The sequence below is a fragment of the Hibiscus syriacus genome, unplaced genomic scaffold, assembly GCF_006381635.1.
Source record: "Hibiscus syriacus cultivar Baekdansim isolate YM2019G1 unplaced genomic scaffold, ASM638163v2 tig00113099_pilon, whole genome shotgun sequence".
Lineage (NCBI taxonomy): Eukaryota > Viridiplantae > Streptophyta > Magnoliopsida > Malvales > Malvaceae > Hibiscus > Hibiscus syriacus.
Genome location: NW_024063442.1, coordinates 41,015 through 67,604, shown reverse-complemented (window position 1 = coordinate 67,604; position 26,590 = coordinate 41,015). Strand labels below are relative to the sequence as shown.

The window sequence follows — 26,590 nt, the reverse complement described above, 5'->3', positions numbered from 1 at the left end:
CCTTTACAAGTTTCCAAATTGGTCTAATCAACATTCTAAAGCAAGTAAAATCATTCTTACATCATTTATAGCATTAAGGAAGTTTTCCATATTTTTCCCTATTTTTTCTTCAATGGTATGATTTTCAAATTGATTTAAGCATAAATTCAACCTCTAAACATCATTTCCATATCAAATTTAATCCAAATAACCAAGTTTCATCTAAATCCTAATGTAGTCAAATATTACATAGTCATTTACAAGTGGTTTCAATCAGCATACAAGCATGGAAATGATTCTATAACATCCATAACATCAAAATCTATCCATAAAACATGAACATCTAACCTCCTCTTCATCCACCATATTCATGAAACTAAGGATTTAAAGAATGAAAAAATTAACAAATTACACCAAAAGATAAATAATTTCTTTAGAATAATTTTCAATTTCATGATTTCATACAAAATCAAAATAATTTGTCTTTAAAATCAAAGAGGAAACGTTTCTTACCTTAGGAGAAGCTCACAACACAATGGGGGGAAACATGAACAAATTCTTGATTTTTCTATTCTTTTAATTAAAGTCATTTGTCAATCAAATGACCATTTGGTCTTATATTCTCATGTTTATCATCCATACACATGTCAAAATTTCTCATTATATGGTCAAAAACAAACCAACCCATTAATAAATTCAAATTTTGCCCTTGTACTTTTCCAAAATTACTGTCTTGCCATTTTTAACCAACGATCTCGGTTTAACATGGAAATCAACTAAAATCCAATAGTCAATGTTAAATCCTTCTATATTAAGACATGGAAATGAAATTATTAAACTTCCTCTATCATCTTTCAAAATATCTCAAAAATTCGATTTGATCCGATTATCTGATTTTTTCTCAGAATTTATCGCTTTATAACTTTTAATACAAATAACAGATTAAAAATCTAAAAGCCAAAGAAATATCATTCTTGGGGGTAAAATATTCATTTGAAAACTATAACTCGGTCCTTAAACTTTTCCAAAGTTTACACTTTGGCGCCAAATTTTTATTTTGGTCACTTGCCAGAATTTTGGGGTATTAAAATTCTTCCCCTTAAGAAAATTCATCCTCGAATTTTCAGTACATACTTGATCCAAAAGATAAGGATACCACTTTTTCGTCTTATCTTTATTTTTCATATATAAATTTCTTGACCTTATGATTTTCTTCAAGGAACTTTAACAAATAATATCACTAATTTCTCAATTTTTGAACCCATTCTCTAATATCTTTATTGATTCATATTCATATGTCAAACTCATTTGAATCTCAATTTCCTCTAGTTTAATAACATGTGAAATATTTGAATTATATTTTTGATGCATCGAGACATGAAGTACATTGTGAATCTTATCCATTTTCGGTGCAGTGCTATAGACCAATAAATCTCAACCATAGCTTCCCTTTTTGTCCAAATCATGGTACATTTTTCCATGGTGATACTTTGAGAAATTATTTATCCTTACTTGATATGTAATCTCTTTTCTTTTCAAGTCCAATTAAAACTTATGTCAAGTGGTAGCTATCTTAAGATTATCTTGAATAATTTTCACTTTGTTTTCGACTTCTTTTTTTAGATCAGGACCCATTATATCCCGATCATTGATTTCTTATTAGTTCAATGACATTCGTTATTTCCATCCATATAAAAGTTATTAGGGAGCCACCTTGATATTTGTCTAATAAATATTATTATAAACATCTGCTAAAGGAAAATACTACTCTCATGATCCTTTGAATCCAATTACGCATGCCCTTAACATATCTTCTAGAATTTGAATAGTGTTCAAACTGTTCATCCCTCCGAGGATGAAAAGCAGTGCTAAAATTAAGTCGAATTCCTAAAGCTTTATACAAAGTTTTCCAAAATATCAAAGGGAACCTTGTATCTTTAGTAGATATTATTAAGATAAACACTTCATGTAATTGAATAATTTACTTACTATACCATTCATCATACTTATCCATAAAGTAATCAGTTTTGACTGGGATGAAGTGTGCTAATTTAGTCAATTTTTCAACAATCACCCAGATTGAATCCTTCTTTTTGGGTTTTAAAGGTAACCTTATAATAAAATCCATCATAACACGTTCACATTTCCATTGAGGAATGTGAATCAGTTGCAATGATCCTGATGTCACTTAATGCTCTTTATTAACTTGTTGACATGCCAAGGATATAGAAACAAACTCTATTATAGATCTCTTCATTCTTGGCCACCAATATCAACTTTTTATATCCATTTACATCTTGTTTCCTCCAAGATGCATAATCAAATGAAAACAATACACCTTGGAGAGATATTCTTTCTTCGATTCCTTATCATTTGAAATATAAACTCTGCCTCCACTGTATAAACCCGCATCGGGCTTAACTTTAAAGTCTATGGTTTCACGTTTTTCCACTTGTTCAATTATGGTTTAACACTTTTTATCATTTCCTAATTCCTATTGCCCTAAAACTGGAGTTTCTAGATAAAAATCTTCTTTTTCATATCGAGGTTTTTTGGCATTTATCTGTACAAATAAATGGTACATCCTTTCTCAATAATTTGGTGAATGGAGAGACAATCATCTAGCATTTCTTTACAAAACTTTGATAATAACCAGCAAGCCCCAAGAAACTCTAAACCTTAAAAATATTCATTGCATTTTTTACCATTTAGTAATAGCTTGTACTTTCTTAGGATCCATTCTTATTACTTTTGTTGAAATGACAAGGCTAAGAAAAATAAATTTTTGATAATCAAAATTCATACTTTGACAAATTAGCACATAGCTTTTTATCTCAAAGAGTTTGACCAGTTACGCAATGATGTGCATCATGCTCTTCCTTAGTCTCTGAGTAGATTAAATTAATATCATTAAACACCACCACAGTTTAGTCCACGTATGACTGCAACACTCGATTCATCAAATCCATAAGTGTTGCATAAGTGTTTGTTAACCTAAACGACATAACCACTAATTTATAATGTCCATATCTATTCTTGTAAACAATCTTAAGAATGTATTCTTTTTTATCTTTAACTAATGATATCCAAATAGAAGATTAATATTCGAAAACACCAATGTGCCTTTTAATTGATCAAAGAGTGCATTAATCCTTAGAAGATGATACATATTCTTCACTATCACTTCATTTAATTGAAAATAATTTATGTATAACCATATAAAATCCTCTTTCTTCTTCACAAATAATACTAGCGCCCCCTAAGGCGACCCACTCAGTCTTATAAAACCTCGATCTAACAATTCTTATAATTTTACTTTTAATTCCCTTAGCTCGATCGGAGTCATTATATATAGGACCATGGATATAGACGCAATACACGGTGGTACCTTTATCTTAAATTCTACCTCTTAATTCGTGATTAACCAGGTATTTCATCTTCAATACATCTAGATACTCTCAAACTTTTTGAATAACTTCCAACTTAATTTCTAAAACTCAAATATTCACTACATTAAGTATGAAAGCTTGAAAACCATGAAATAATAACTTTTTAGCAGTTACCACTGAGATCGTATTAGACAACAAATTTACTTTTTCACTAACAACTATGATCTCATAACCTTTCGAGTCTTTCCAAATTAATCGTTTTAAACAACAGTTCATTATAACATGGTAGGGGGAGTACCCAACTCATACCCAAAATTACCTCTATTTGTTCAAAGGGTAATTCCATCAGATTTGAAAGAAACTCATCTCCTTAAATTTTTATTAGTCAATATTTACCAATACGACTCAACCTATAACTCTAACCTAACAGGTTAGTCACTACTACATCACTTGTGACCAGTTCTAACAAAATTTCCCTATCTCTTTATTCTTACACTGGCACTCCTATATTGTACCGGTGCACTACCTATACCAAATTGAACATGAGGCTCATGGTTTACCTCAATACTATTACTAAAGGTTCCTTCTGAATCCTCCTGTTTGGTCACTCTTCTGAAATTTCTCTTTTTCAAACATATAATACATATACTTATCAACCTTCATTAGTAAGAAGTGCTATCAATCAATTAAACACCATATTAGTAACAATGATATCCTAGTGGCATGTATATACTTTTCAACTCTACATAGACTTGTTTGAGGCCTAGAATAGGCTAAATATATTGCTCTGGTACCAATAAATGTAACGTTTCTCTCTCATATTCGTACTCGAATATGAGCTAGAGATTTCATATCAAACATTTAAAACATATCTTGTTTGAAAATCAATAAATTTTGTTTCTTTTAAAATCATAAAATTCAATATCAGTCATTGAAAATTATTCAATCACATAAAATCAAATATAATATTTGAACATCTAATTCAAATATGATTTCAGGTAGCAACATGACAGTTTAATATTGTATCATATTCTAAGTGAAACTGCCTAAAAACTACCTAAATATAAATTCAACTTTATGCTATTAAAATATAACTTTATCAAAATATAAGACTAAAATATATGTTCATAACCATTTTTACTTACTATATTCACACATTTAACCTATTATAAACTATTTAAACTTCATAAATATATCAAAGCATTTTTTACTCAATTAAATCTAGTCATTTAAAAATCTTACTAAGACTTATATATGTATACATGCAAACTAGAAAATAAAAATTAATAGTAGGATGTTATTACTAATCCTAGTAAATAGTATTCGATAAGTGATACCAGGTTAAGCTCCTTCACTTAATATCATTTTTCTACGCGTTACAATCATTGCACACTAAGTATACACATAGTGAGACATATATAAACTAAAGTAAGGAATTTCAATATATAAAAATTTCATAATAAGCAAAGTACTATAATTATCATATAAAAATATATGAACATAAAAAAGTGACTTATTAAAGTCATTCTTTCATCATATAACCTGTAAAACATCATTTCTCAATATAAGGCATTTTATGCCAACCAGAGTATTCAATGATAGATTTACTTTCAACAAACAAATCAAACATGTACTTTTCAGTTTTCATATAAACCATAGCCCAATGTATGATAAATGAGAATGCATGGTATTTGAGTCAGAAGAGTGTGCACAGTATGCAGTTTAACTACTACATATATAATATGCACCTTGGTACGAGGATTACACGAATATACTAATATATGATACAAGTTCCATAAAAAAACACATCAATTATAGATAATTAAGATGGTAACTCAAAACGTCAAAACATTAAGAATCCTATAATGCACATATAGTGCTAGGAGTACATGAATGTATTAAAACAGAATCGATCGATAAACACTGCACCTCATATCATGTCAATTGTACCAATAACTCTTAAGTCACATACAATGAGATTTTATAAAAATCATATACCATCCATTTATCAAAAGTAACCATAGATATTAACATATTGAAATGTCATATAAAAGTGCATTGGACAGTTCATACCCGAAAATCATCTGAATACTATTTTATAAAATAGTATGAAAATAGATCAAAATATGATTTAAATACTTTTTTCCAAATCATTTGAGGTTGGCTTATCGCAAGCCTTCCTCATATCATATACAATAATATATGTATAGTAATGCACTCACTTAGTATACCTAGCCTGCACACTTTATTTAACGATGTAAGCCTCACTTTTGCACTTTTTCCTTAGCTTTTAACTTGTTTTTATTTCGATTTCGATCACGATCTATACGAACATCATTTAAAACATTTACATTTTAAAATACATGTTAGTATCTTATTACCATAGGCACATAATAGGAAATAAATGCCTAATAATTCTTTCGATACTAGTTCTATTTTATAGCATAATTGTCAACCTTAACACTTCAAAATATATCTTCAGTTCTCCCAAAATCCATTCAAAAGAATATATCACATAACTATTTTCAATTTCAAAATTTAACCACTAACATGAATTCTTTTAGAATTCATATCAACATTTTCATTTTATTCAAAATGATCTCTTTCCATTTAACTTCAATTCAAGCTTCAAATAACATAATCAAGCATTCTAACATTTTATTCAAGAATAGTACAACAACTTTTAAACAATTCCCACTTCAATCTCACAATTTCCATAACATACGATTTGATCCCCAAACCTTTACAACATTCCAAATTGGTCTAATTAACATTCTAAAGCATGTAAAATCATTCATACATCATTTCTAGCATTAGGAAACTTTTTACATGTTTTTCCTTTTTTTTCTTCAATGGTTGAATGCTTCTAGGTATCTTATTCATGATTTCCAACTTGATTCAAGCATGAATTCAACCACTAAACATCATTTCCAATCATGTAAAATCATTTTTCTATCAAAATTAAATTCAAATAACCAAGTTCCATCTAAACTCTAATGTTGTCAAATATTACATAGTCATTTCCAAGTGGTTTCAATCATCATACAAGCAAGAAAATGATTCTACAACATCAACAACATCAAAATCTATCCATAAAACATAAAAATCCAACCTCCCCTTCATCGACCATATTCATGAAATTAATGATTTAACCAAGGAAAACATGAACAAATTACACCAAAAGATACAAAATTTCATGTATAATAATTTTCTATTTCATGCTTTTATCCAAAATCTTAATAAATTGACTTGAAAATAAAAAATGAAATATTTCCTTACCTTAGGAGAAGCTCAAGACACAATGGGGAAAACATGAATTAAATATTCATTTTAATGTCAAAAGACCATTTTTGCCATTATATTCTCTTATTTCTCATGCATCAAAATGTCAAAATTTCTCATTACATGGTAAAAAATAAACTAAATCTTTAATAACTACCAACTTTTCCCTTGTACTTTTCCACAATTATGATCTTGCTATTTTTTATCTAATGGTCCTGGTATAACATGAAAATTCAAATTAAATCTAATAATCCATGTTATAAAATTCCATATTAACAAATGGAAATGAAATTAATAAAATTCCTCTATCATCCATCAAATTCCCAAAAATTTGATTCAAGCCTATTATCTGAATTTTTGCCATACTTTATAGCTTTATAGCTTTTAATACAAATTTTGAATAAAAAATATAAGCCCACGAAAATTTCATTCTTAAGGGTAAAATATTCATTTAATGGATCAAACTACATTTCTTTTGAAAATTATAACTTAGTCCCAAACTTTTCCAAAGTTTACACTTTTGGCCCAAAATTTAATTTTTTTTATTATGGTCACTTGCTAGAATTTTGGAGTATTACAATAAGTTTTCTTGAAATTATAAAGAATATTTGAGAATATTTGACTCTATTTGATTGCTTTGGCTTTCTTTGTATTATTTTTTTCATTACATTAGTGTTATGATCTTGCTTTTATACCCCCTTCATTCAATTTTAGCCACTTGGGTAGTTTTGAAAGTTAATAGAGTCGTTGGAATGAAATTTTCTCCTAATAAATATTGATTAGAAGCTTGGGGTATCAATACTCGGGCCTAGATTATCAGTACTACTAATATTAAATACAAAAACGAAGTCGTTGAGAAAAAAGAATATCAATATTGTGTTAAGGAGTATGGGTACTAAAATTATATGTAGTATTAATAATGTATAAAGTATTGGTACCAAAATTGCATCATGAAATTTACAAGTTTCAAAAACATAAGGGTAGTATCGATAGTACTATGTAAAGTATCAATATTACTTTCATAAGTAGTATCTGTACTGATTAAGTATCGATACCAATTTTGTTTACAATTTTGCAAAACCAAAGAGAGTATAGGTATTGCCTTGTGCAATATTGGTACTACTCATTTATTTTTAAGGTTCCAGCATCGATACTCATCAAACCACATGAACATTATCGATATTGTTTTGTACTATTAGTACCAACATGCTTAAAATTAATTTTGGACTCAATTAAAGTTTGAAACCCTTAATAAATTTATTTCTTAAATATTTATAATATATGACTCAAATTTTATAGGATCTAAGGAGAGTATAGAAGTTTATGACTCTAGAAAAAGTTTTTATATTAGAATATTTGAATCAAATATAATCTCATAATTTCAATTAAAATATTAATTAATTTTGGTATATCAAAATATGTTCAACAATCTCTCTCTTTTTTATATAGCAATACCATTGAAAATTTTTAAGTAATTTTCGAAAAATACTAAGCAAGATACATAGTTATAAATTTGTGAAGATCAAATTAAAAAAATATGTTTAATCAACATTAACAATATTTTGTATTATAAATATGTTCATAATAAAAATATATGGACATGTATAAAAAATGTACGAATATCCTTAAAATTAAAAAATGTCGAAATAACACAAATATCCAAATAGTAAACATATAAAATCCATAATCATCCAAAAGCATAATTAAACAAATCCAAAATAACAAAGTCTGAGAAACAACCCTCCGAAAAGAGAAATTTCAAAAATATACAAATGTTAAGCCATAAAATGCAACCAACAAAGCCTATAATCGATCAAGCATCCGACGAAAGTGGACGATCGACAATCGAAGATGAGGAACGAAAATATAGAAAATGAAGATTAATAATATACACTCTACTCAAAATTGTGTCAATCTAATCTATCATAATGTCAAACCGAGTGTGAAATCCATCTCATGAATCAATGTACATCGACTGAATAGTGAGCTACTGGGAGGATATCTCAGTGACATGAGACTAAATAGATGCAAATCTCATGTTGAGCATCTCCATCGTCATTTGAAGATGAGGAGGGAGATGCATCTCAACATCATCCTTATCTCTACCTTAAGGAGACGCAACTGGAGAAAGATTGTTCATCAGGTCTTTTTGTCGCGTAACATCTCATCAAGCTCAGGCTCATGCTAGCAACCCTAATAGACCCAAATAAATCAATATGTATCAATTACAGCACTCTACTCAAGGAAGCATCATTAATGGTTTGAAGGGAACTCTTTTATACTTACCCTTTACAAATGCATTATAAGTTTTATCTAGACCAAATTTGAGTTTTGGTAGACCTCTTACTAGATCATTTCTTACCAGTGTATCTAATATGCTCATGCTGTCCAAATTTTCTATTCCATGACCAAGATTCATCTTCATCTTTAGCAACAAGGTATACATTTGAGGAAAAATTATCATCTAAATTCACCATGTAAATGCTTCTTATTCTATTAATAACAAGAATAATCATGTTTGATGCAATGTTAACTATTTTGCAACCATTAGACTTAAAAAATGGCATTGTACCCTTTATAACACGAATGACTTATATTAAGTAGATTATGCTTCAAAATATTGACATATAAAACTTTCTCAATTAATATGAAAGAATCGTTACCAATTAAATCGTTTCATTCTATGTGACCTTTAGAATTGTTACCAAAATTTATTACTCCCATACTTTTAGGGTTAAGCTCTTTGAAACGATCCTTGTTACTGATCATATGTTTTTGAGTATCCACTCTCAAGGTACCATAAATTTGCACTTATGTTTCATGCCTTGTAGCAATGCTCCTCCACCTACAAACATTGTTTAATATTATTTTTGTATACCCAATTTCTTTCAGATTCATAGGCATTAATTCCCAATAATCTAGTCTCATTAGGTATCCCTTTTTTTCAAGATATCATTGTGCTTAGTAGCAATGAGTCTTTTATCAAAGATAAATATTAGATTAAATTTAATAATCTAATATAATTAAAAAAATATAATCAATTTAATTATGCCTTTTATAAATCTTACCTTGTGTATACATTTGACTTTCCTTACCTTTGTAGGATTTAGATTCTTTTGTAATCTTATATATACCATCACTTGTAAATTCCAATTCATCAAATATACAAATCCTTTACATGGTAATCAGAGCATAGTAGAATTTATCTATTTTCTTCTGATCTTTCACAAACCAGATATCCTCTCATGGCTTGATCTTCTGCCACCAATATTCTCGTACATCTCAATGCACCAACAAATTTTCCAATCAAACTTACATCTACCAACTTTCCTGTTTGGCATCGACAAGTGGAGGCCACTCTCATTGGTTTTGGGCTTATTTGTTATATTAATGGTTTGCAACATTCCCCATCCCAGTATACCAATGTTATAGTAAAATTTGCTAATCCTTGATAACTACAATGGTATCGTCAGGATCAAATTCTTACCAGTGCTCTTCTTGGCAGTTGTGATGATCTAGTCCAACCCATCATTACATCCGCTTTCATTGCTAAAATGGCATATGGATATTATAGTTCAAAGTTATGTTCGTGTATCTTTGGTCGTATTATTGACCTTAAATCCAAGCTAGATAAAAAATAGCATGGTTCTAGGCCTATATCTGACTACATGAAATATGTGCAGGATATTGCCTCTGATCTTGCCTCTGATCTTGCTTGGCAAATTGTCATGTTTATGATACATATAAGTTGATTTCTATTATCAATCAATTAAGTGATGATCATCATCCAATAGTAATTACTCTTCCTGTACATAACACACTAACAACAATAGTTATTCGGTCAAACTCTCGAGGGTATGGTGGAAGTCATTCTAGAAGGTATAATATTTTGTGTAGGTTTTGTAATTTACTAGTTCTTATTATTCGATATTTTCGCACGCTTGCTTGATTTCTTCACGATAACATTTTTTATCAATGGTTAACAGCTAATTCATTAGTTATCAACGCTGCTACTACTTGTCCATAATCTGAACATGTTCCTTGGATGTTTGATAGTGGTGTTTCACATTATACCACTAGTTATCAGCTATTAAGGATCTCTCCGCTTATGCTGGTCTTGATTAGTTCAACTGGGTAATGGTAATTCTCTACCTATATCTCATATTTGTTAATGCACGGTTCGTACCGCTACTAAGCCTTTCTCTCATAAATATCTTATGTGTTCCTTAGTTACATACAAAATTGGTGTCGATTTGTCAATTATGTCAGAATAATCATGTATCTGTTGAATTCTTTTTCTCTCATTTTTTGTTAAGGATCAACCCACGGGAACCCCTATTCTTCATGGCAATAAAATTGATGGTGTCTACTATACTCCACGATATTTTCTTCCTCGAGTCAATTCACTTAGTTGCTTGTTCATGCATAAACTACATCATAAGTTTGGTCGTTCGTCTGATAAAGACTTGGCATCTATATTACGCAAATGTAATGTACATTATGACTCATCCAGCTAGAAAGAATTTCATTGTTCTTCATGTCTCATCAACAAAAGTCATAAATTGATATTTGGTCAAAATGACATGGAAAACTCTTGCCCTTTTAAACTACATTATTCGGATGTTTGGAGCACTAAACATATGTCATATGATGGATATTCATATTATGTGGGTTTTTTTATCACTTCACCAAGTATTCTTGGTTATACCCCCTGAAGAAGAAATATGATGTTACCACAATTTTACCTCAGTTTAAAAAGTTTTGTTGATTTTTTTTCAATCAACCATTATGTTCTTATTTTTTTATAATGGAGGTGAGTTTCTTAAGCTCTTGCTCATTCTGAATTTAGAAGGCATTTCACATCGTCGCCTCATACTGCTGAACACAATAGGACTGCTAAATAGAGACATTGTCACATAATGGAGATTGGTCTTTCTCTAATTCACTTTTTATCTCTTCCAACATAGTATTGTCTCAAGCTTTTCAGGCGGTTTTTTTTATCTCATCAACATGATGCTAACACGAATATTAGATAATATGTCACCATATTCCTTACTTTATCAACAATAACTGAACTATGATAAGCTTCAACCATTGGGATGCTTATGCTTTCCCTAGTTATGACCATACACAGGCTATAAACTTGAACCATAGTCCGCTGAATGTGTTTTTCTTGGAAACTCCATGACATAGTTTGCAAATAAATGATTGGATTCTAATACCAAAAGGATTTATACCTCTCGTCATGTTTAATTTGTTCCTCACTTTTTTCTATTTGCTACACATAGTGCAACCCTGTGCCACATCATTCCTCATCGCCATTATTTCCTACTGCCTCAGAATCCCCTCCTCCAACTATATTGGTTGATATACCACAGGAAAATGATGGATCAGTTGCAGTGTCAACACAACAACCCGATGATCTACATGATACACCAACACCCTTGGCTGATATGCCATAGCATAATGATGTACCTGTTGCTATAGATCCCTTGTCGCAGCAAAATACTCAATAACCATGCAATTGTCGGCCAAATCCAATGTATTTTGGTCATTCATTTGTTAATGCCACTATATGTCACCCTCTTCCTTCGACATTAGAGGTAAAAAAATGTTACTCAACCTCTTAAAGATCTGTTATGGTGGCAAGCTATGGAAGATGAGTTTAATGCCTTGATGCACAATCATACATGGGATCTTGTTCCACTATCTAAGCAATTTGTCGTAGGATGAAAATGAGTGTTCCCCATGAAAAGGCATCGAGATGGTTCTATTGATCGATACAAAGCCAGATTAGTTGCAAAGGGGTATTCTTAAGAGGTTGATTAACACTATTTTGAGACCTTAGTCATATGATGAAACCTATTAAGACACACATTATCTTTACTCTTTCTCTTCATCATGTGCGACCTATCAAGCAGCTTGATATCAATAATGCCTTCTTAAATGGCACTTTGCATAAGGAAGTTTATCTAGAACAACCTCTGGGATATGTTGACCCTACAAAATCTTCTCATGTTTTTCAGTTACGTAAGACCTTGTATGGACTGAAATAGGCATTAAGGCATGGTACATTGAGCTTTCTCAATTTCTTCTTCAGTTTGGCTTTCAAAATCAAAGCCTGATACATTCGCTCTTCATTTAGAATACAAAAGAAGTCATTTTGTACCTTTTAGTATATGTGAATGATATTATGATTACTGGAAATAATACTGACTTCATTCCTCATTTCACTAGCTAATTATCTATGAAGTTTTCTTTGAAGGATATAAGGCCACTAAATCATTTTCTTGGCATCGAGGCTATTTCCACTCCGATTGGTTTGTTTCTATTTTAGGTACAATACATCTCAGATATCTTGGCATAATTTTATATGGAAAATGTGAAGGCAATTTTAACACCTATGTATTCTTCCAACAAATTACCTCCACTTGAGTTATCAATGATTACTTGGTCTTTTTATGTATCTCACGATTACTCGTTCCTATATTACCTTTATTGTTAATCATCTATCACAATACATGGGTGGCCCTATACTTGCACATTGGACAGCAGCTAAACGTATCTTGCGTTATCCCAAACGTACGTTATGTCATGGCATTCTTTTTTGGTCGGTGCCTTCACTCCATCTCACTGACTTTGCCGATGCGGACTAGGATGGATCCTCTACGGATGGAAATACACTACCGGTATGCTATTTATCTTAGTTCTAATTTCATCTCATGGTAGTTGACTCGTCAGAAAATAGTCTCTCGCTCTTCTACAGAAGTTGAATATCGTGTTGTAACAAATGCAATTGTTGAAGCACTTTTTATTCAACATATACTTCAATAAATTGGTGTAGAATTAAACAAACCACCATCTCTCTTTTGTGACAATCTTAGTACCACATATGTTTGTAAGAACCCATTCTTTCATTCTTGGATAAAGTATCTTACAGCGTGACATAGTTGCCACAGGTTCACTACTAGTTCAACACATCCAATCCAAAGCTCAAATTGCAGAAACTCTCACCAAACAGCTTGGGCAGAAGTCTTCCTTCATTTCAGTCCAAGATTGGTGTCTTTGATGGATCCTCTATATTTTCGGAGCATATCAAAGATAAAGATTAGATTAGATTGAGTAATCTAATCTAATCTAATTAAAAATTATAATCAATTTAATTATGCCTTGTATAAATCTTACCTTTTATATACATTTGACTTTCCTCACATTTGTAGGATTTAGATTCTTTTGTAATCTTATATATGCCATCACTTGTAAATTACAATTCATCATATATACAAATCCTTTACATCCTTTGGGAATGCATATGCTCCTAACAACTTTTCCATTATATGTTCTTTTGGACCTATATGTTTTTATTGTCTAAAACAATTTTTAAGATAGTTGGATTTAGAAGTTTGACCTTTTTCAAATTGGCTTAACCCAACCTTGTTAAAAGAATCTTTGAGATCATCAAATTTCTTTTCATGATCATTATGAACCTTAGAAAATAAGTTATGAAAATCTTGATATTTTTTTCAAACTCAACAAGTTTGATTTGTTTATCTTTCATCATAATTTCTAGTTCATCATTGGTCTTAGATAAGAGAACATTTTTATTTTTCATTTTTAAAATATTTTTCCTATGCTTCGAAAGCATGTTCTCAAATTCTAAGGTCAATTCATCATAAGCCTCTTTTAGTTCATCTAAAGAATATAAATTTAAATTAAATAAACTTGATGTTACCTTAGATTCTCTCTCGATGGCTATGAGACACATGTTGGCTACCTCTTTTTCTTCTTCGTTAGAGAAATCTTCATCGCTCCAAGTAGTTATATGTGTTTTTTGTGCCTTTTGGTTGACCTCCTTTTCTTCAATTAAGGACACTCAAACATAATGTGTCCCGGCTTTTTGCATTCATAGCAAATGAAGAGATCATTCTCTTCGGTTTCATTCTAAAAGCCCTATTTTCTTTGAAATCTTCTTCCTTTATTGGACTTCAAGAATCTTCTAAATCTTTTGGCAAATATTCCCATTTCATTATATTCGTTCTTACTTGAATCACTCTCCTCTTTGTTAAACTTGAGAGAAATCCCAACTTTCTTTTTTTCCACTTTCTTCTCTTCTTCATTCTTGAGTCTTATCTCATGAGTGAGAAGTGACCCAACGTGCTCATTAAGTGTAAGAACCTCCATGTCTTTGGCTTCTTCAACAACCACCCTTTTAGTTTCCTAAGACATTGGCAAGCTATTAAATAATTTTATCACTAGTTCTTCATTAGAGTTGAATTTCCTAAAAACCTTTAATTCATTAATGATAGAGGTAAATTGATTAGACATGACTTTGATGTATTCATCGAGCTTCATTTTGAAATTCTCATGATTGAGTGTGAGAATGTCAATCTATGATTTTTTCACTTGAGATGTAAATTTATGTGAGACTTGAAGGTTATCCTAAATTCTTTTGTATTTGAGCATGAAGACACTCTATTGTACTCATCGGGGCCTAGTGCAAAAATAGGATGTACATGGACTTGGCATTGAGTTGAACGAGTCTTCCGTCTTCATCGATTCTTTCTGACTTGAACTTCGATACAAAAGCTCTCCTTACATCTTTAAAGAAATGGATAATTTGTCAGTGATAACATCCCATATTAAATAATCGATGGCTTGAATAAATAACATAATCTTATTTTTTGAATAAGAATAGTTAGCACCATTGAAACAAGGAGGCATTGAAATGGATCCAGACTCACAAAAAATTATGGAAATAGATAGAGCTGCCATTGATGATGATACAATTAAACCCTAACAAATTCACTAATTTGTTCAAATCTTTTAGGGTAAGGTGTGACCTCACAAAACACTTAGACTTATACTCCAAAGTCTAAAGTATACAACTATTCTCAAGAATAAATTACAAATAGAAAAAATTAAAAATCTCTTACAATGAGTGTGTAAACACAATTCAAAAGAAATAGAAAACTTGAGAGAATAAAAAAGGTAAACAAGTGTTCTTGAAAGTAAAAAGAATATTTTAGAGTGTTTGACTTGAAGTTGACTCTATTTGATTGCTTTGGCTTTATTTGTGTTGTGTTCACATGTGTGTTAGGATCTTGCTTTTACAGTCCTTCATTCAATTCTATTCGAGTCGTTGCGAGAATTAATAGAGCCATTAGTAAGAAGTTTCCTCATAATAAATACTACTCAGACACTTGGAGTATTGGTACTCAGGCATGAAGTATCAGTACTGCATGCATTAAATACAAAAATTTAGCCGTTGGAGAAGAGGAAGATCGATATTGTGCCAATGAGTATCTATACTACAATTATAAGTAGTATCTTTACTATATGGAGTATCGGAACCAAAATTTCATATTGGAATTTATAAGTTTAAAAAATATAAGGGTATTATTGGTACTATCATTTGGAGTATCAATACTACTATTATAAGTATTATCGGTACTGCTTGAGTATCAGTACCAATTTTGCCTATTGTTTTTACAAAACTAAAGGGATTATCGGTACTACCTTGTGCAGTATCGTATTACTAATATATTCTAAGCTTTCAACATCAATACTCATTGATACATCATGAACAATATCAATCTTTTTTTCACTAAATGATCATTATTAATATTGTTTGTTTAGTATCGGTACTACTATATTTAAATATAATTTTTGAATCGATTAAAGTCCAAAGCCCTTAGAAAAAATTGTTTCTAAAATATTTCAATTATATGACTCAAATTTTCTAGAATATGTGAATAAATGGGTTTTTAACTCTAGAAAAAAAATTTATATTTGAATAACTGAATCAAATATAATCTTAAAATTTCTTTAAAAAAATATTAATTACATTTGGTATATGAAAATATAATAGTATGTTCACCTATGTCATTACCGTGATCGACTCAAACAACTAAGACTCTTTCATACCAATTTTTTTAGAAGATAACGTCATGCATAATGATCGCATGATAAAATAATCGCCAAGATTTTACGTGGAAAACCCTTTCGAAAAATCACAGGCAAAATAGGAGAAAATTTACTAATTTCAAGAGAATAAGAATACTAGAGTTGTCCTCATGGATATTCTTATCTCTAACTCTAATCCTTAATATCTATTTGTATGGATAATTATTCTATTAGAAAGGAAAGTTATAAAGTATAAATATACTTAAAGTGGATTTTCTTCATCGAAAAAGATGTTTCTACTTCTAATGAAACTAGATTTCTTACTTCCTCAAATTTATATATTAATTAATTTGTGAGCTTTAAATTTGAATCAAACTCTAACATAGACTTTGTTTAATTTTAAGTGTTTTCTTAGTGTTTTAGTGTGATAATTTACATTTTATAATTTTTTCATACATCTGTGTTTTAACATCATTTTATAATGTTTTTAGTTTCATTTTGCTATTTTGATATCTTTATATTAGAAATACAAAATTTTAAGTATTATAGTGTTATTTTAGATATTTTACATTACTATACAAATATAAGCAATTTGTGGTTAATTGATTCGTGAAACTTGTGCCTTGAATTAAATTTAAAAGTACAAACAATATAATGTATTAATCAATGTTGGGACATCGATTGAACGGAATAGTGTCGTCATACTGCTTGGAGCGAGGTCGTGACCGAACTTACTATCAAAGTGTTTAGTAGGAAAATTCTAAGGAAAGCTTTCTGAGTGCTCTTTACTCAAGTGATAGAAAAGTTAGAACTTTGGTAAACATTAAATATTTATGGATATGGGTTCTGGTTGAGACCAGACTCATCTTTTGTCTCAAAAGATTTGGAAGCTCTGCGCTACTAAAAAAAATGAGGTCCTCAAAATATTTAATAAAAAAATGAAAAAAATTTACAAACCTTTTTTAAAATATTTTACAACAACAAAAATTGATTCAGATCTTTGGAATAAATCAACCACTCTCCAACATATTTCCCCCATTTGACAATACTCACTACAACAAAATTGTTCTTTAGCAACGTTTTCGTGGCGTTTTGAGAGTAAACGTGTAACACCCCAATTTAGGGGCTAAATTATGAAATTATAAAGTGGTGAATTAATTGGTATTTTGGAAGAAATTATGGATTAAATTATAATATTTCAAAGTTGGCATACCGTTTTATAAAGTGCAGGAAATTCAATTGTTAAACTCATGATTTGACTATTTTTCTTTAGGAGAAAATATAAACTCCCCCGTATATTTTCTGGAAACATTTTCCAGTTTTCCTCCCCTTCAACCCTCCTTTCAACCCCGATCTACTCGTCGTACGACCTCCAATCGATGAACCGAAACCATCATCGTGTTCGTTGTTAACCAAAGAACAAAACACCTCAAACCTTTCGTTATGAATCATCTTCGTTCGTCGTTAATTTCAATTGGAAGTATCATCGGTTTTAACTTGATTTCAGTTGGTTTTTTGTCGATTCACGACGATTCGGTCATCCGTTTTTGACACCTCCCACACCATCGTTTTCCTTGCATCATTCCGAGTCTGCCGGTGTCCTCCATTTCTCCGTCGTCGCCAGCGCGTGGAGGGGTGAGAAAGTCAAAGTTTTTTATGTTTCAAAATCGAGCTCTCCTCCGTTCAAAATTGTGAACTGAGCTTAGTAAGTGTCTCAAAATGCCTTAAACTAATTTTTAGGAATTTTTCGACACCCTATCACTGTTCACGCGCCGCACGCGACGCCACTGCGCTTAGGAGGTGTTAATTTTGCAATTAATTTTTTAGGGTGATATTTGTGTAAACTTTGGGTGTTAGTTTTGTAAATATCTTTAGAAGGTGGCTAAATTTGTAATTAATTTCGGTTAGGATGATATTTTGTAAAATGGTCGACTGTTGACCGTTGACCGGCGTTGACCAGAACTTTGACCGGACGTTAAACGACCTTTGACTTTGACCGGGTATACCTATTATGACGTTTTTCGACGTCCTGAATTCATTTTTGGGGTCCGTTTTGCCAAATTCGAACCCACTAAGTTGTTTTCACTGATTAATCACCCGATTCGATCCGTTTTTTGGAATTAAGCCCTGTTTTTTATGAAATGTTTATTGTTATGTATATGAGGAATTATTGGAAGATGATTTCAAGATCAAGGGCGTTCGAATGGAATTTAATGGTCGATCGGCATTGCATAGAAATCGAGCTAATACTTTACTACCTCTTTATGCTTTATGGAACATGTGAATATTGGTAAATGCATGAATAAGATAATGTTGGTCTTATTTGTGTAGTTAATGAATTTCTACAATCGATCCGAATACTGTAGAAATTTGGCAACTGATTATGGTTCAGATGATTAATATAAGAAATTGATGGATTGTTAGAATTATATTATGAGTTATGTGATTAGTGATAAAGGAATTATCATGGATTTGTAGCTTATAATATATGTCATTAAAGGTTAAATGTTAAAGGTACTTGGATGAGAAATTATGAGAATACTCCGGTAGGGTAAAATTATGAAAATACCCTTACATTGTAAAAAGATAAGATTTGACCATGGAAGTGATATAAGAGGTTTTTAAAGACATGTTGATATGATGAAACTACTGATGTGCATAGGAAATACTAGTTTTGCTTAGAAAATTTGGATAATCGGTTTTTAACTCCAAGAGGGTTTGGGCAAGAATCTATAAGTCTGTTAAGGAATCATTTCAAGATGAGAGAATGTTCGGGAAAACAATTAACCATAGAGTCTCTATATTATATTATTTTTGTTAAGAGTTAATAATGAAGTTATCTGGTTAAGAAATTACGAAAATGCCCTTGAGTGGTAAAAATAGTTGAGTTAACCCTGAATGAGAAAGTACTTTGAGGATTCGTACTTAACTCGATAAATTACAGATTAAATTGTAAAGATCCATCTTTGTATAGAAAATTTATGATAACCTATTTGTAACTTCGGAGAAGGCAATTGACCTGAAAATATCTGAGTTAAGAATAAATTATCAAGGGTGTTCTTTTGTCAGAATGATTCGAAAGGTCTGGAAAAGATGATACGTTTGAATTAAATAATAAGATCAGATATAAATGAAGGGTTGAAATACACTGGATCTGTAAAATGACCAGAATACCCCTGTAATGGAAATGACCCAATAATATCAACAAGCTCAGAAATGATTGAATATCCTCGAGCTCTGTAAATAAAGGAATAAAACTGAGCACCAAAATAACCAAAATACCCTTATGGTCTAGATTAAGTAAATGTTTTGGATTAATTAAGGAATCCAAATAAACATGGGTGTTGAACTACCCTTAAAAGTTATGGAATTCAGCTTAAGTGAGTTGACCAACGCTAATGATATGTTAGTACTTGAACGACTTAGGCATTATTTGAATGTGTGTTCGTCTTCTCAAGTTTGGTTCGATGATAATTTTGAAAGTACTCAGCTCAGCTAATCTCTAGATCGCATTTGGTAATAAGAAATGGATATTCGTTAGACAAATCAACCATGAAGACCAAATTAAATTAAATGAAAGAATAATATGTATCAGAAATTTAGAAATGTCTAGATTATCTAGAAAGCTCTAAAGTAATCGGGATAGACTTGATTGCTAAAAGAACTGAGTAATCTCAATAACTGAGGATTAAATAGGTGATTGGATGAGTTTGGAAACACTGTTGAACTTACATGATGAATTGTCCTTATGGGTCATAAAACATGAATCAAGTACGTATGTATTTCCTGATATCGTTGAAACATGGAAATGAAATAAAGACTATTGGAAGATCTATTCAGCGATGATTACGAAGATGATTTATAGACAAGAATTGTTAGTATTAAAGAGTAAATTCTCTGGAAAGGAAGTAAATTGACGGGTCGACATGCATTAGTTCTAAGAGTTGTTCAGTTTGAATTGTTCGATAAGCTGATCGATTAACATGGATTGTAAATGTCTTGAATCTTTGTTTCTACATTTTCATATTAAATCACTTTAGTCATGTCTGAAAACCCATGTAACACAGAAGGAAAAGATTATGAATACCCTATTTGGTTCAATTGAGCTAAGATCCTATGAATTTAAGTATATTCCTAAATACCCTTGATTGTTTGGGTAATGGAATTACTCGTAGTAAATCTGAATCTAGAATTATTATGTATAAAGGTTCCTGAACGTTTTCCTGATGCACAAGAAAACATGGTGGAATTCTACAGTATCAATCTAAAATGTCTGATTAGATCGGTTAGAAATTGATTCTCTTCAATAAGTTCTTGCTCCTGTAATTCAATCAAATTGCACAAGTTCATGTTATTCATATTGATAACTACAAAATGCCTCTAATAAATATTGGGATTTCTCTAGTGTGTTCCTTATATTTTAATAAATTGTTTTATTGTTTTAACATGAAGTACACTGAAATCTATGGATATGTTTTATGGATGCACCGAATTAATGGTGATGGCTTATGGAATTGTATCGTTGTATAAATTGTATCTTGGAAATACAGATTTGTAAAGTACAGCTCTGATTAAGCTGGAAAGTTTTTATGGACCTAATGTGACTCTTAGGTAGGCTCTACAGCCTGAGATCATTCTTGGGTAGGCCCTGCGGCCCTAAGATGTGTTCTTAGGTAGGCCCCGTGGCCCTGAACTTTCTTGGGTAGGCTCTCAGGCCCTAAGATGTTCCCTTAGGTTAACTCTTTATACGATGGTTTTAAAATACGAGTTTAAAAAGCTCAACTACAGTATGGTTTATGGGATTTACTGAAATATCATTTGATTAGTGTACCTATTATGATTTTATCGTACTGTTGGAACACACTAGACACCCTATTCGATCTCTTGAAAATGTGATACTATAAATACTTCCTATGAACTGAGATATTCATGGCTTCTATTCGTTGAACTACTAGTGGAACTCCTGATTATTCCGAAAACCGGTATACGTTTGATTAATTAAGAAATTATATGGCTTTCCATTTATTGGCATGTCTTGCAGCATCACTAGTAGTTCTGTATTACTGAGCTTTTCGAAGCTCACTCTATTACTCACCATTGCAGGTTAAAAGAATCGTACCAGTGCAGCTATCAACATCAGTAAGGGAGTTCTTCTGGCGTTGCTTGCAGAGTATAGTACATGTGATTAGGGGCATGTAGATTGTATTTTGTTTTGTATCTGAGTTTAAAAAATTTGTTTTATTTCTGAATAATAATAAATTATTTTATGAGTTTACATGTTGTAAAAAAAGTTTTAAATTTTCTATTATTTTTACAGTGGGTCGCTCTGGTGGCCCTGATGTGACACTCCAGATTGGATCAGGCTATCCGCATCGGTCTGAGGGGGTAACAAAACGCCACTAACTTTAAACATATAGCGGCGTTTACAATCCAAATGCCACAAAATGGTAACTTTAAACATTAGCTTTAGGGTTCATCTATAGTAGTGTTTTTTCAATAAACGCCGCAAAATGTCTATTTATATGGCATTTTTCAATAAATGCTACAACATATTAGTACTTTAGCGGTGTTTTAATATAAATGCCGCAATAGGGTTCACCTATAGTTTCGTTTTTTAATATACGCCACAACAAATTATAACTTTAACGGCGTTTTGGTAAAAAACACCGCAAATGAATCGTACTTTGTGGCGTTTTTACAAAAATGCCGCAATAAAATTATATATAGTGGCGTTTTTCAGTAAAGCCACAAATGTTTTTAACATTAGTGACGATTTTAATTAAAAACGCTACAATTAGTTACACAATTGGCGTTTGTATAGTTAAACGCAGCAAAATCAGTTTTAAATCTCCACTAGCCCTAGCCATTTTTCATTTTTTTTTTTGTCTACTTTCCGCCCTAGTCAGTTTTAAATCTTCTGTAGCCCTAGCCATTTTACTCTCTCCCAGTCTGCCTCCAAATCCATTTCGTTCAGTTTCAAATGGAAAGTCCAGAAAAAAGACAACCGAAATTGTCCCACAAAGAACAAAGTCATGGAAGATTAAAACCATCGTTGCGTCTTCTTCGTCCTCAGTTGTTGGGTCTTTTAACCAAACAGTTGGTGAACAAGTTTTGCTGGTAAGAGAATGTCTTGAAAATGAAACGAAGAGCAAAGGAAAGAAAAGGGTATTCTTCTTGGACGTTAATCCTCTTTGTTATGCTGGAAATAAACCAAGCTTACAATCTTTTTGTCACTGGGTTTCTCTTTTCTTCTCTCAAGTCTGCCCCGCCGACCCTGTTATTGCCGTAAGATTTTTATATCTATTTTACTTGGAAACGAACTTTTCATTTTCTCTTTTGTTTCCAATTACAATAGAAATTTTTGTTGGGATGTGAAGGAAATTACTTTTATTCTTGAAGAATTGAAAGTTAAAATATATATTATATGAATAGTAAAATGATAGCTTTTACTTATACATGATCAATTATGTTTGAATTTGTGTTACAATTTGCATAATTGTTCAGTTTTAATAAATATAACAGTGATGATGATGCTTTTGCAAATTATTATTCGTGTTACATTTCATAAATTTTTGAGGGATGAACGGTTAAATGTAAAAAGCATATAGAAGAAGTACAAACAAACCATTGTCTTATGTTTGCAGACGCAATAACTTGGTTGTGGTTAGACATTTCACCTTCTTTTATTTATTTTCTTGTTTCAGGTTTTTGATGGTGAAAACTGTAATGAAAAGCGGAGACAGTTGTTGCCTTCATATAAAGCACATAGGAGGAAATTCTTTCCACGACCAACAACCTCAAAAAATATGTTAGGAGTCGATTTGGGGGATCACAGCAACTCATCATGGATGTTCTTAGAAAATGCAATGTGCCTGTAAGCGAACCTCTTTAATTTCATTTTCTTCTGAAAAGAGGTTAAGAAGCTTAGATAATAAAAGTAATATGGTTTATAAATTTATGGAAGAATGTTCTCAGTTACAATGGTGGTGTGTTGGTTGCTAGCATGACCTGTCTAGGTTTTAGAGAAACAAATGCAACGCAAACTGCCAAATCAACTTGTGTTTACATTAAAAATACTTCAGGACGGTAAGGATGATTGGTTTTATTTAGTATATAGCCGAAGAGAATAGTAACTAGCTCAGTTCAAATAATTGTTAAGAATCCAAATAGATCTTTTCAGAAGAAAATTATATATATTTGTTGGCCAGAAAGTTGCATTACGACTTCAATTCATTTGCGACCATATTCCTCAATGTCATAGTTGTTATGAGAACATTATGCAGATGGACATTGATACTAAAATGTTGGTTGATCCATCCTTTTTGTTTTATTGGTTTCATCTGTGTGAACCTAAATCATGCAGGTCGTAAAAGTTGAAGGAAATGAAGCTGATGATGTCGTAGCCACACTGGTGGAACAAGTATTAGAAAGAGGATATCGTGTGGTTATTGCTTCTCCTGATAAGGATTTTAAGCAGTTGATTTCTGAAAATGTTCAAATTGTTATGCCTCTGGCGGAGTTAGACCGGTGGTGTTTTTACACTCTGAAGCACTTCATGGCTCAATATAATTGTGATCCGCACTCTGACTTGAGCCTTAGTAAGTATGCGTGCCTTTTTCTTTTCGGTGATAGTAAGTGTAAGACAGCAATTATATAACTTCTGATACCGTTTTAATCTTATTTGTATGCATATTAATGAGTCGTGTTCAGTGCTATAGTTTATCGGCAATTCTGTACATAATTTTAATTGTGTTATTTTGCTTATTTTGGGCATGCAGTAACTAGTCCAATAAGATAATATAACCTGCAAAATCTCACTATATAATTAAAATGTATTTACTAGGGTTATGTTTGTTGTTGTTTTAGAGAAATAAAGATGTGGGAGTATGGCATGACATTATTCCTGTTTCATTACAACTTAACAGTTTCTTACTTTTGGTCTGGTGTCTACTTGTGGTTATCTTTATGGGGGGAGTGCAAAGTGTTTGGTTCTTTCTTTTTACTTTAATATGCTTCAAGTGTTGAATTGTTTTCCTACTTTGGATCACTTTAAATCCTTCAACTTTGAAAAGAAGAATAGCTTCAAATGAAGTTAAACAAACTAATTATTACACAGGGGGTTGGCTTATATGGTGCTAGTTGTGATGCAGGTGCAATGGCTTCAAATATTTTGGTTTTCCTCCATGTCCTTTTAGATTTATAATAAACGAATATTTTGAGAATTGACCCTTAACGCGGAAGTTCCATTAATATAAAAGTAAAAAAAAGGGAATGAAGGGACTTGTTTGATAATTAGAATATACAGCTCTCCCATCTTAATTTTTCATTTTTGGTAAAAGAATGCTCCATGACTTTGCTTCTCCTCAGTTTTCCTAGTGTTCTAGTCCTCCTCTGGGATGATGTGTATAAGTAATCATTAAGTAATTTTGTAGGATGCATCATGGGTGATGAGGTTGATGGTGTTCCTGGGATTCAACATTTGGTTCCTGGTTTTGGTCGGAGAACTGCCTTAAAGCTTTTGAAAAAGCATGCTCACTAGAAAACTTACTAAATGCAGCATCATTGAGAACTGTTGGCAAACAGTATGCACAAGAGGCACCATATTTGCTTATGGTGTGAAAAGCAGTTTAATTTGTATTTTCTGCGAAGAAATTATGAAGCTCTAGCCTTGAGGAGGTAACACATTTCCTTCTTTGAGCACCATGATTTGTTGTTCTAAGACCAAAGTCTCCTTATGGCGTTTAATTTGTATTTTCTCAAAACTTGTTCTTTTATCTTACAGTGTTAAATTTTGTTCACATGCACCATATTTGCTTATGGCGTGACAAGCAGTGGGAAGACTCAAACGAAAGAACAATGAAGACTAAATTCTAGTGAATAATATTTTTTTAATTGAAAATGAAAGTACCTAGACTAAATTCTAGAGAACAATGTCAAACCACATTACATTTAATTTTAATGTTTATAAATTTTAATTTATTTTTGTTTTTTAAATTTATGTTTGATGTTAATTAAATAAAGCTACATGATATTAAATTTAGGTGATGTAGAGAAGAAATGAAATATGTAAAATATAAATTAATCTTAGAACAAGAACGGTAATTAGCGGCGTTTGTTCCAAAAACGATGTTATAGATTCGATCTTTTGCGGGCATTTGTTCCAAAAGCGACGCTATAGATCCAATCTTTTGCGGCGTTTTTTTCCACAAATGCCGCTAACTTTAGCGGTGCTGGTATGGCCAGCGTTTTTGCTATCGCCACGAATGTTTTTAGATACGCTTAAAAATGCCGTTATCAAACTAAAAAATGCCGCTAATGAACAATTTTGTTATAGTGACTCTAGTATATAATGTTGAAGAAAATTGCTTTGAAAAATTATGTTTAAAACCTTTCTCTATTGACAAATTTCTGTTAGGGCCCTTAGCTACTAAAAAGTTAATCATATTAACATTAAGATTATTCCAAATTCTAGGGGCAAATATATCAAACAAATTTTTAGTATTAATATTATTTTTGTTGAATAATCGGGTAAAGAAAATAGAAAGAACACAAGAATTTTAACGAGGTTCAGCAATGTGCGTACGTCCTCGGTGCCTTAGGCAGCGCTAGAATTTTTTTATTCAATTCAATGTCTCTTAGGTTTAGATTACATATCCTTTTATAATAAATAAACCTTGGTACATATTTAAAAAAATAACCCTGTACCGTACCGCGGGGCTGCACTCCTGCACCCCCAACCCACATAATCGTAACTCCTACTACAAGACTTTATTTGTAAGGATTTACCGGTATATTTATGAGTCATATCTAACAAATCTCCACCTTGGCGAATATCATGCCCCATAGGAAAGCATTCAATGTGGGTTGGGTTACCTTACTTCTTTAACAACTCAAAACATTCAACAAGTCCAAGCAATGCATGTACTTGTTTGTCTTAACTGGCTTGGTGAACATATTAGCGGCATTTTCATCAGCATGTACCTTTTGAAACAAAATCTCTCCAGATGTAACCAACTCTCTGATCTTGTGAAACCTTA

At 31.4% G+C, this 26,590-nt stretch overlaps 1 pseudogene; it reads left to right on the top strand.

The window, feature by feature from the left end:
• Nucleotides 1–21,987: 21,987 nt before the first annotated feature.
• LOC120185368 lies at nt 21,988–25,211 on the top strand (annotated as a pseudogene).
• The last annotated feature ends 1,379 nt before the right edge of the window (nt 25,212–26,590 follow it).